The sequence below is a fragment of the Vidua chalybeata genome, chromosome 12, assembly GCF_026979565.1.
Source record: "Vidua chalybeata isolate OUT-0048 chromosome 12, bVidCha1 merged haplotype, whole genome shotgun sequence".
NCBI lineage: Eukaryota > Metazoa > Chordata > Aves > Passeriformes > Viduidae > Vidua > Vidua chalybeata.
Genome location: NC_071541.1, coordinates 15,916,207 through 15,929,218, shown reverse-complemented (window position 1 = coordinate 15,929,218; position 13,012 = coordinate 15,916,207). Strand labels below are relative to the sequence as shown.

General features: G+C 43.8%; 1 protein-coding gene across 2 annotated transcripts in view; it reads right to left on the bottom strand.

Moving 5' to 3' along the window:
* The window catches only part of PRKCD (protein kinase C delta), a 60,581-nt gene extending 48,944 nt beyond the window's left edge, over window positions 1–11,637 (bottom strand). For both annotated transcript variants that reach the window (XM_053954052.1, XM_053954053.1), the window contains exon 1: window positions 11,546–11,637. The gene's annotated coding sequence lies outside the window, so the exon portion shown is untranslated. The remainder of the gene's footprint in view (window positions 1–11,545) is intronic.
* Window positions 11,638–13,012: the final 1,375 nt, after the last annotated feature.

Genomic DNA, 13,012 nt, shown 5'->3' with positions numbered 1-13,012 from the left:
AGGCAAAAAAACCCTGAAAAAACAACCAAACCACCACAACCAAATACTCAAACCCCCAGCACCAAAACTCTGAACAAACACAAGTTTCACTACCCATCATCTGGGCAGGCAGCAAGCAAACAATTACCCAAACTATTCAACTTGCCAGTAGTCCAGCAGAAGCAGAACAATTCTGCTACCCAGTACAACAGCACTGTCACTGTCTTACCTCTCCAGAGTCCCACATCCAGCTGCAAACATTTCTGCCACCTGCCCCTGCTTCCCTCCATTGCCTCTCACCTTGAGCACAGAGAGCAGATGGAACTACACCGGGGTATTTACACACAGGCTTTAAAAGGCCTACACAGCAGACACTGATGGACTGCAAAGTGGGTTTTTTTGTAACTTTCCTAACAAATTACTTTGGGAGATTGAATGGTTAAGCAATTAAAAAGTGGTATTAAGTGGACTTCAGAAAATAAGACCCTGATCAGAAGAGCATTATGCATTTTGCACTCCATTTACTGTGACTTCACCCACTAGAACTCCAAATAAGAGCTAAAGGACCACAGGAATAAAATCAAAATCAGAGAGACACAAACAGGCAAAGTTTTAACTTACCTTTAACTCTTATTAGGCAGCAGGGTCGCTACTAACCAAAGCAAAACTAAACACAGCAGAACAGGGATAGGTTCTCCCACCTTGGCCTGCCTGGGACACCTTGCCTACAGCAAACGTTTTCAATTACATGAGTCTGGCATCCTTTTTTGTGCTTTTAAGAGGATGAAACTTTAGATATGACTGTCTTTCCTTTGAAGTATTTGAATGCTCAGCGGCTGAGAAGCATTAAGTGGTCAGCCCAGCTTGGAGAGCTGTTAATTCAAAACAGAGCCGTGTAGCCCGCATGGTTTGTTTAAAGCAAACAAAGAAAACATCCCTCTGTTTGAGACTCTCTCAAAACTTTTTTAGTATTAGGATCAGCTTTATTCACTGGAAAGCAGAATGAAATAGCAGCAAGAAAACCAGATTTTTTTCAAAAAATGAAAAGCAAAGGGACAAAAAATACCCAAACCATAATACAAGTAGATGTTTTTTGCAATCCAGAGTAGGAATAATGCTAAAACCCTTCCACAGCCCTCCAAACAAGATCTGCCAGCTGGATGAAGTCTTAAAGAAAGTATAAAACCTTCCAGAATTCAAGCATGCCATCACACACAATGTGCGTGTCAAAATGTTTTTAAATAATTTAGAGCCTTTTCCTCACCATCTACAGAGCATCATTTTCCAGCAAATGATATTCCAGGAATCGACAGATAAAGGAATTGAAAATAAATGTGGGGCTTTTTTTCCTACTGACTTGCATTAAAGTCATTGCAGATGTTATTATAGAGTCTTGTAACAAAAAAAAACCAAAACAAAACAACAACAAAAAGAAATTAATGACTTTCAAAGGAGTCATCTTCTGTTTGAGTGGGTCCCTTTGACAAAACTGAGATCATGCCATGTCATGACTTTTAGAGTACTTTTTACTTTGAAAGGTTTTCCATTTTAGGGTAACATAGCCATGGAGTAGTGCTGCTAAGTAAAATCAGTTTTGTTATCAACCAGACAAAGCTCAACTTGTTGCTGCTCTAGTAATTAATCCCTTGTCATTTCACTTGCCCAGAAGGGGAAGAAAGGTTTCTTCCTGGGTATTTTTCCATTTAGAGTCCTAAATCAGTTTCAAGTTTCAAGATTCATCCATCAACCACAGAAGCAGCAGAACTTGTATTCCCACAAGTGGCAAATCAGTTTATAAACATTTAGAATTATTGTGTTTGCACAAGCTTTTGTATTTAACTGAATCAATTTAAGAGCAGACTCCAAGTGGACTGGCACATATGCTTAGACAAGGCTTAGCTATGATAAACTGACCCAGTCATTAAATACCTATGTAAGAGCTCATTTTCTCCAGGGAAAAGGAGATAATTGCTAATTTAGCTGTAATCACACATTATAGAAGATGAATGGCTAGTTCATCTCTAGGGGAAAAAATTCACTAAAATAAAAAGACTTCCCCTGCTTTTTATGCTACAATAAGTATTTATCCACAAAATAAAGCACTGGGAAATCCTGGAAAAGTCCTTTCACTATTTGAGTATTTTGGAGGAAAAAAAAAAAGGTGAAATTTGTTTCTTCTTAAAGTACATTAAATTCTGCTCCTTGATCCAACAATAACTACCAACCTCACATGTGGTTTCAGCACTGATATAGATACTTCTTAAAATTTTAGATGAATAGATTTAACTTAACCTCTACTGTACTTGGAACTGCAGTATTTTATACATTAAATATATATTTATATTCCCATAAATACATACTAATGTTTACTCAGAACTGTTTACTAAATGCACTAATGTGCATTTTAGCTAGCACATTGGATTCCAAGCACTGCTTATTTTAATAACATATGCTTGAACTCAGCTGTAAGATATGCACTAACTCCATACGAAAAATGTGCATGAAAGTAATTTCCAGTTAAAATTTGGCCCTGCAAGGACACAGATATTAGAGGTAAAATACACATTAAATTTCAAATAATCAGCATTAAAGACTTCTTGACAAGATGAGCTTTTTAACAGGAGAAAGAACTGCTATTACATGTCACATTCAAAATCAAAATACAGTTCTGGGAAGGTGAACACTGCTGCAAGAAGTCAGCAGCTCCCTGCTTCAAAGTTTTGAAAGGAGGCTTATGCAATGCAGAGTTCTAGAGATGGAAAGATTGGGTTCACGGTTATTAACTGGTAAGAGTATAAGGAAATGAGTACAGAACAACACACAAAAAGTAGGAGATCAAAACTAAAAGCAGATTTTGCTCACAATAGGTTTTTGTTCTTTTCTCCAGCTGCAAGATGCAAGACAAAAAGAACAGAATTCAACATAAGGAGAGACAAGGAATAACTGGCTTATTTTGGCTTCTTCTACTTAAATCCATATCTATATAAACTTTCAAGCAAATAAACATTTCTCTTTGCTTCAACTGCCACCCACTGGAAAAGGAAAGCAACATTAATTCCAAATTGCAAGACCCAAAATAGGTCAGAAAATCAATCTGACAGACACTGGTACAGATTACATTAAAACCCTGGGGTTGCCTTGAAAACTCTTAGTGACACTGCAAGAAATCAGCAAGCTTGTAAATTAAACTGAAACAAAAACCAGGATACAGCAATGAACTAGAGCTGCACTTCCTCTCTCCACCCTGGCCTGGTGAGAGCATTTGGGTTGTATTACAGGAGTTCTGGGGAGGAGTTCCTGAGGCTGGAGCAGGAGTGGGGTTGGCAGCACAGGGTGTGACATGGATGAGCAGCATTGCAAAGCCTGGCATTTCTCATCACTCTGGGCTGCCCCTGCCACGCTCCAGGTCCATGTCTACACACTCATGGTACTTCTCTTTCCCACCTGCTCTTGCTTTACAGCAGAAATCAATCAACTTCCTTGCCCAAATGGCAGTTTCAGCATTCTTGCTTTCCTTTGCCAGCAACCCCCACGTTCCATTCAATGGAGACGTGGGGTGTCTGTGGTGCAGATCCAACAACTTCATCTCTTGGGAAATGGAGCCACTTGGAAAGGCTGAGTAAAAACCCATATAAGCTGCAACAGAGCATTCTCACTTACTTTGGACAAAACTTGTTTTAATTTTGGATAAAAGGAACCCACACATACACCTACAGCACGTCCCTAGGTCAGCCATGTGAGGTGCTTGCACACCAAGCCTGCACTGCAGGTGCAGTGACAGCACTTTAACAGCTGCACATGTGCCACAAACCCCACCCTTGCCTGGAACTGACTGCTCTGCAGAGAGGCAGCCCTGGGAACCTGTGCCCAGGCTGCCATGGCTCAGCCAGGGAAGGCAAAAATCACAGCTGGGACTACTGAGGGAATGAGACAGACACACCCTGACTTCCTGGAGAGAAAAACCAACCTCTGGTGAAACGAGACCAAATACATGGGGAGAATCAGTTTCCAGAGGACCTCCAATAGTTAAGATGTTCTAAGGTGTATGTGCAACAGAACAGGTCCTCTGCAATTACAGATGAGCTGAGAGGTACAAATTGATTGCAGATTCCCTCACTGTAAGGGTCCAAGAAAACTGGAGAAAGGAAAAGAAGCCCTAAGAACCTCATACAAGCATGGCAAGGATTAACAGAGAGATCTACAAATTCTTGGTGCAAATAACATGTTTCTTCAAAAGGCTTTTATGTAAAAAAAAAAAATCCACCAGGAAAAAATACCTGGCAATATTCCCTCATGACAGGCAAAGTTTTAACTTACCTTTAACTCTTATGACAATTCTCTTTTGTTAATGTAAAGGTGAGGAATTCCCAGTCCAATGACACCACTGGACTTGCACAACACGAGATGCTTCTTTCACTGGGCAGAGCTGGGGCCATGATATCTGCCAAAGCTGTAATATTGCTTCAAGCTGTGTCTCCTGCTCTCTAGTTCCCCAACATGATTTTTTTCTAGGCAGATGCTGTCTGCTGACCGCTGGTTAAACCTGTCCTTCCCTTACTTGTGTTAGGTTTGAAGGAATGAGGTAGATGAGGATGTTGGCATCTCCTTTTGTGCTGAGAGAACAGGAGAAGACATGTTCCAGTGCCAATGGCTCACTGCATTCAGACCATAGCAAAACTGGTTGAATTTTAGCTCTTCAGTTACTTGGGAAAGTGTAGGTCCACAGCAAGAAGCTCTTGCCCCTGGGATGCTGTTTCTTAGGTAAATTTGTCAAACAGAAATCGCAACTGTGGGCTCCTGTCAGCTACTGAGGAATGTAAGCAAATGTAACCCGAGAGGGCTCACAATTCCCTGACACACTAATCTGCTCTGGATATTTGGCAATCAGCACCCCCAAGTCATTAGTGAGACTATCTGAGTTCAGCAAAGGCCACAGTCATCAGACACTTAAGGAAACAGCTGAATCCTTGTTGAGCAATTCACAGCTCAGCGTGAGCACAGCATTACAGACCAGCACGCTGCATGGGAAGAAATGTCATCATCATTGATCAGCAAGTGTAGGAACCAGACCATTCAAAAATTCTTTAAAAAACCCCAAATCTATCGATACTGAAAGCATCTGTAGTCAAATCTACTCCTTCACCTGCAGAGATACTTGTTTGACTAAGGGTTTCAGATCTAGATAAAGCGTTCCTTATCAAAATTATAGAATCTGTCTGCACCTGCTTGCTGTAAGGCAGCCATCTGTGCTCATTCTTACAGAAATATACATTAAATACTGTTTTTTTCTTTAAATAGGCTAGAATAAATCTTACTTTCACAAGAGTTTTTCAGTAAAATACCCAGACACACAACTGTGTTCCTTAGCAAGTGAAATAGTTTCTCAACAGCCCTTAATGAAATCAGTGAGGTACAAAGTACCCATTTTGGTTACAAAGTCAAGCCAGCAAAATGCAGTTACCAAGAGGCATTCCAAAACATATCATAAAAATCTTGAGATAAAACGTACAGGGCAGTCAGTGTCATATTTCAAACATGACAGTCTTTCAATGTTATTGCACTATGTCTATTTATCTTACTTTTCCATGAGAATACAAGCTGAAAGCATATGATGAACACTGCTTGTTACTGTCCAGACCATATCTTCCTACCAAACTTCTGCACACAAGGCTTTTTGAAGAGGAGGGACTGTTTCTTTTAAGAAAGAAATACAAGATCCCTCTTTTGTTCAAGCAAGAATCAAATACAGTCTCCTAGAAAAGCATAGTTCGAACAATCACATGAAACAATGTGTTAGCAATTGCTTAGCTACCTTTGTACTCAGAATTTCCCACACAAAGGCAGACCACAGAAGCCAAGCTTAACGTTAAGTTTGGCTCTTAAGACAGTTTTGATCATCTTTTCAAATATCTATCCACATGTTCAAGCATCTAAATCTTGAAAAAAATAAAAGCTTTACTATCAGAAAGAAAAATCTGGTATCACAACCAAAAATTCTTCTTCCTTCAACTGTTCCTCATAGTGAATATTGATAGATTCAATGCACTGAAGTAAATTAAATATCCTTGAAATGATGAGGAACCAAGTGATCCTGACAAACACTCAGATTTCAAGAGTTCCTTTGGCAGAAAAGCCATGGCAAAGCTTAAACTGCATTTCCTCAAGAAACCAGAGAATATGATAGAGTCAAGTATACAAACCAGTATTTTATTAGATCACTATTAAATAGGTGTTGGTGGGGATAGGAACAGATAAAATCAAATACTCAGAGTAGCTCAACACTTGAGTCCTAAACAGCCATGTAGTTTTCTCTGTCATCTCATCACTACAAATTTATCACAAAATAAACAACAAAGTTAAACCAATGCAGGTCTGGGCTTCCAGCTCCAGATCAGCAGCATGAATTACATCATAGCTCAGGGGTGTGGGAAAATAAGCTGAAGTTTAGATTTAATGCATATGTTTCAAGATGTGCTGTATGGATAGCAGGCAGCCAGGATTAAACTAAGTCCATAAATACCTAAATAATTTATGAGACTGCAAAGGATTAACAAAACACAAATCAAAGCCACTCATGTGCAAATGTACACCCCATTTTAGAGATTTTCAGCCATCCACAAGGTGAGAAACAAGATACTAATTGAGATAACTCCTCTGAGCCCTGTGGGGTGGAAAGGTGGTCAGCCCACATGCACCTCTTCAGAAAAGAGGGGCACCCTCACTAAGGGGTCTGGGAAGAGCCTGTTTCAGGAGGGTCTCTGCCACAGACACAGTGTCCACAGCAATGATACCCTGCCCTATTATCTAGTCTCCGAGGAGATCTCCTGACTCCACTCCCACTCCCGATGGGTAAAAGTGGAACCACTTGGTTACATCTCAGCCATAGCCTGCTGACAGCTCTAAGCAGAAGTACAGGAAATAGCAGGATATGAGCACACATTAAACGTCTGCTTTGTTCTCAAAAGCAGGTAGCACCTCAGAATTCAGAATAACCTTGTTCTGAAGCATGGAGAGGTACTGCTGCTTATTTTTTTTTAAAGGTTGATGGTTGGCTGATTAAATGGGAGGAGATAGCAAGCACACACACTCCTCCTTTAGTCAGGCAAGCATCATCCAAGGCTAAAAGCTTAACATGGATCAGTTCCACGAAGTTATCTGTGATAGTCATTCCCAGACTTTATGGATGGTGATTATTATCATATGAATACCAACTATGCTTAAGCATCCTTAAATAAACTTTTCCAGATAGAGCATTGCACTCAATGGCAAAGCAATTACCAGAAAACACATTAATTTCAGTAAGAGGATGCCATAAAAAGTATTCTGTGGTTTTATGCACTTTCTTGGCTTGAGCAGTATTTGCAAAGAATTTATTTTATGGCCTGCCTCTTGGATTTGCAGCTATCTATGCTGCATCACTTCCATCTTTTAGTCAGAAACTGTCAGGTCTATTGTCAGTTAGAAAAAAGCAACAGGTTCAAAACATAATTTCATGGATGTTAGGGCACCTGGCTGTCACCAAAAAGCAGACATAATATTCCACTTGCATAAATTTTAATCAGAAGAAAAAAAAAACCCAACAGAAAATTATTTGAAACACACAGATGTACATGTCAGATTTCCTTCCTCTGTAGCAATGTTATGTGTAATAACAGTCTAGTCTAGAGCAGACCAGAAATAAATCCTGCATGACTCCCAAGGTCAGATTTGTGCAGTTCCCAGCACTCCTGTGTGCCAGCTCCCTCATTTCTCTACCTTTCCCGGTGTCTCTGGTGCAGCTTCCAGGCATAAAGGCAGTATGGATAACCTAGGAGATCCTGCAGAGCTAGAGGCAATCCACTGCTTCCTACGGAGCAAGTTTCTGCAAAAGTACCCAAATACTGCAAAAACCTGTTGGGTAGCTGTGGCTTGAAAAGGCAGTGCCTCTTTAAGAAAGTGTAAAAACTCTTTCGGGTAGAAATAACTGCCTTTGAAATGAGAACACAACACAGGGCACTTCAGCATTATTTTACCAAGGCTGTAAAGAGTTCTCCCAGGCTCATTTCTGTTAATTGCATCTTTGCAAAGTGCAGCCAAGCGGATGCAGAATGATTACTTTTAATGTGCTACCCAAATGGCTCTGAATGGGTGCAGCTTTCCCCGTTTCCTTATTCCTGCTCCTTGTCCTTTGGCTCCACATGGAGCTCTACAGAAACAAATTCTGCACTTGGATTATGCAGATAATGGCAGACTCAGAGAAAGATGATGAGTTCTGTCACAGAGCAGTAGTTAAAAAACTACTGGAACACAAACTGTTTTGGTGCTTTTTAGGCAGCTGTTGGACAGAACCTGATAAGAATGAAGGGAGAAGCTGCATTCAATGCAAGGATAACCCCAGAGTAAAAAGTCACAATCTTTCTCATCAGTGGATGATTAACAGAGGAATTTGGCTCCCAATGAAGTCAGCCAGCCCCCAGACTCCATGGTAAATCCCTTCTTGTCATCTTTCACATTCAGCTCTGACTCATCTGCAACAAACAGTCCAATCCCCAGCCTATTCCTGTTTTTCCTCCATTCTTTCTGCAGTAGTTGAAGTACATACTTTGCAAATGCAGTGAAGGGGATGGTGGACTACAGGCACACAATGCACTGGGACTGCATCAGGAAGAGACACACCTGAGTTAGCTCTGGGGAACTGAAATAGCTGTGTCAGTGAACACGGTCCAGGCACACACCTCAGTGCTGGCCAACCCCTGTAACATATTTAACGTGCACAGGCCACGCTGGGGCTTGGGCCACTGCAGCTCCCTGGGGATCAGCTGCCCTGAGTGACCTTGGCACATGCACACCTGCCACAGCCCCACCTCCAGGCACAGCTGGGGACTGAGAGGTGAGCAAGGAGCCCCTCTTTGTGGGAGCAGCAGCCAGAGCTGAGCTCCAGCTGTGGCTGGGCAGAGGGCAGATTTGTGCAGCCCTTCAAATGGGAACAAGGATGGATGGTTAATTTAAACCATTAGGCCCTGAAATACTCACCAGAATCACAGCTGGTAAAGGTTGGTAGGGACCTTAAAGACCGTCCAGTTCCACCCCCCCTGGCACAGGCAGGGACACCTTCCACTAGAGCAGCTTGCTCCAAGTCCTATTCAGCCTGGCCCTGAACACTTCCAGGGATGGGACTTAATCTGAATGGACTTTAATTGTAATGACTGTGGCTTTTAAACTCTGAAGCCTGAAAGCTTCTATGCTTTTCCCAGGAAATCAGTTACTTTAGTTACAGATGGCATCTTTCCAAGATTTATTGTTATTTCCTAGATCTAGATAGCATCAATTAGCCAAGTTCTCTTTGAGGGATTATTCTAAAGATTTCTTCTTAAGAAATGTACCTAGAAAATTTAAGTTTTTTAGTTAGAAATAGTTTCTAAATAATTCCTTCTGTACAGAGCATCTTTTCATCTATGCTGTGTGATCAAAAAGTTAAAATTATTATGCTATTTCACTGTTCCATTCAATAAAAAAATAGGACCCTATTGTATGATTATGTCTAATGAAAAGGTGGGTTTTAATTAATGAAGCACAAAATGGCAAAGAAATTAACAATGAGCTCTTTTCTGGTGATAACAATATGAGCATCTTCCTGATCAATTATCTCACACATACTGCCTGAGCAAAATCACTTTATAACTTTCTCATTACCCACACAGACATTACATCTGTGTAACTGAATATATTTTTCTGTATGTTTGTATCAGCCACTGAGTGGCAGCAATTCCTTCATACCTAAATCTGAATTATGAGATGCAGGATGAAAATCTCAAAGGATTCCCAAATCTTAATTCTTTTGCACTGCCCCTAAGTTCTTTTGTGCTTAACAGTACAGGCAAATAATAACAACTAGTGAAATATCTTATTGCACCTTTCAATTTTTTAGCTGTTGAAGTTTCAAAAGTAATGCACTTCATTCTGAAAATTGTATGTCCTTAGAACTTGGATGTATTCCATTTTACAAAACATAGTAAAACTGTGTGGGTCAAAGAAACTGAAAATGCCAGCATTTAATAATTTCTTAAATTAAAGCATACACCTGTATTATATTATGTAATCTAAGGTGAGGTTGAGAAACATAAAAAAACCCCAAAAACCCTAAACCCATGTTTTGCAGACTTATGTTTCCTTTTCTCCTCAGTATTTGCAGGTTTCCACAGCAGTGACTTGGGGTGACTGAAACCTATCAGTCCAGAGACAAACAACTCATTTTTAACACAGCCATTTTCAGGAGCTAAAATAAACAGGAAATCCTGCATATACACTTAAAAAATGCTTATGAATTATTGCTTAACCACTTAAGAAGCACTTCTTCATAATGTTCCTGCTCAGAAATCTATGCTGGTTATAGCTTCCTATTTGATTAGCACAGTGCTGCATGGCATTATTTGACAGATGGAAAGCTAAAGAGTTAATTTGCTATTACATTGTTAAAAGACTAATGACTGTACAAGTCTGGAGCAAAAAAGATTTAAAAGGAACCAAACACACTGCAAGGGTATCAATGATTTTGACACTGATTATTTGTAGAGATACTAAACATTGCAAGTCAGGCTTTAAACGAGTCTCGAAATCTAGGTAAAGATCTAGTACTAGAGCTGATTCTCCCACACCCATCTGCTCGGCAGAGTCAGTTCTCTCCTCGGACATATCAAAGGATGGGACACAGGGCAATGTCATCCTTGCACATAAACCTCCTGGGTCCAGATCTACACTCTGCTCTGTGCTACTTGGACAATCTAGAAGTGAAGTGGTGCAACAGTCAGGGCCCACAAGTAAACTGATGTCAGATGTAACCACAGAATACTGTAATCCAATTATTTTAATATTTCATGCGCTAATGCAAACGGGGAATTCTCTAGCGACGAACTGAAAATTGTTTTTTTAATAGATGCACGCCTGGCATGTACGTACACAAAAGCACCGGGCATTCCTGCTCCTTCATTTCTTACTGTCTGTCGCCATTCAGCTGGAAACTGACCATTTGAAAGACTGTGCATTTCATCTGCCCAAACTCACTGCAGCACAGAGACCTAAACAGAGAGTCGGGGCAGCTGGGTGGGAAAAAAAGTTGGTGGTATCAAAGTTGGCATTTCTGCCGGGAGGCAACTCCATGTTCCTGTCGGGGACCGACCCCGGGGATCTGCCGCCTCCCCGCACGGGGCACAGCGCTCTCCCCGCTGCAGCCCCCCAGGCTTGCCCCGCTCCGAAGCGGCCGAGGGGAGCTCGGGCGGGCCGGGGCCGCAGCCCCCTCCCCGCAGCCCAACATGGAGGCTCCGGAGGAGGCAGCCCCGGGCCGGGGGCACAGCCCCGCCGCCTCCCGCCCCACCCCGGCGCCGAGGCGCTGCCCGGGGCACACGGGGGACGGCGGCTGAGCCCCGGGACCCTCGATCTCCCTCCCTCTCGCTCTGCCCGCCGGGCGCCCCACGGAAGCCGGGCGGGCCGGAGGGAGCCGGAGCCCGTCTCGCTTCCTCCTTCACCCCAGGCGGGGCAGGAACTGCCGGGCGGCGGCAGCGCCGCGCCGGGAGCAGGTACGGGCACTCACCGCGTCCGGGGAGCCGTCGGGAGCCGCGGTCGCCGCCGAGTTTCGGGCGCTGTCCCGGGAAACAGAGAGCGAAGGAGTGCGGGCGGAGCGGCGGGCGGGAGGGAGCAGAGTGTGCCCGGCACGGCCCGGCGCTCCCCGCCCCGCGCTCCGCCCCGCCCCCGGCGCGGCTGCGGCCACGCTCACCTGCTCCTGCCGCCGCCGCTCCTCCCGCCGCCGCCCCGCCCCGGAGCTGCCGTGCCAGGCGCTGGCTGTGCCTGCCCGGGCTCCCGGCGGCTCCGTCCCCTCCCTGCTGTCCCCTGCTCTCCTCTCCCGGGGCGGTGGCCGCGTGTGGGAGCGCCCGAGCCCTCAGGGGGAGCCCCGCGCTGGGCCCCGCCCGAGGCTCCGCTCCGCTCCGCGCCTGGGCTCGGTGCCGTGCCGAGGGAGGGGCTGCGGCCGCGGCAGCGCTCTTGTGGGGTTTGGGGTTTGGGAGGTGTTGGTCCGCTGGTCACCCGGACTCGGGGAATCACCGGGGTTTGAGGTGCCGGAGCTCGGAGTGAGCCCCTGCCCGGCGGGGAGCTGCGCTCAGGTGTCCTCAGCCTTCACGGCGCTTTTGGTTAAAGCATTCTGTAGTGGCTTAGCAGCCACGGATGTTTTTTTTTTTACGGGGCCGAGCCCCGTAGCTCTGTGGTCACTGCCCTCGCCTCAGCGAGCTCACCTCAGAAACCTCAGCCTTGGAGGCCTTCACCGGGTCATTTTGGGTCCCAGCTGGGCCCCCCCAGTCCGTGCTCTGCTCTGAGTGATGGGGCTCGGCGTTTCTTCAAGTCCTGTAAGCGTTTGTATTAACATGAGATATTTTAGGGATGGGCTGCAGTACAGAAATGTGTGAAGTGTAGGAACCAGAGAAAACACCTCAATACTTCCAAGGCAGATCTTTGTCCTCACTTTTTAACTCGAACAGGTCATGTATAATTGCTCTCATGTTTTCATCTTAAATGACCTCATTCAGCTCTAGCTGAAAGCGGTGATGAAATTCCCAGTGTTTCTGTGGTGCTGTGGTAACTGGGTGTTTCTCCGGGCAGGTGCCAGCCCCTGGTGTGCAGTGCGGGTGTCACCATTGCAGGGGCTGTGACCCAGCTGTTACATTGCTGCAGAGTCCATTTCTGAAACGCCAAATTCCAGCCGTTTGATGTCCAGCTTCTTTCCAGAACATTTCACTTGATAGTTATAAGGTAATGTCAAAGTTCCTTGCTTGTTCTGTCTGACATCATCTTGGAAAGGCTATAATATGTATATAAATCAGTCAATAGTTAATTTATACTTGGAGTCTAATTTGAAGAAACAGATTTCAAAATTGAGAGCTCTAGTAGATATATTACGGTTTGGGTGAAAGCAAAGGAACAGAGTCATCTGAGGTAATTTCCTTTTTACTTCTGCTGCAAATTAAACTATGTAGTATTTTGTACAGATACATGTTCTTATACATGATTA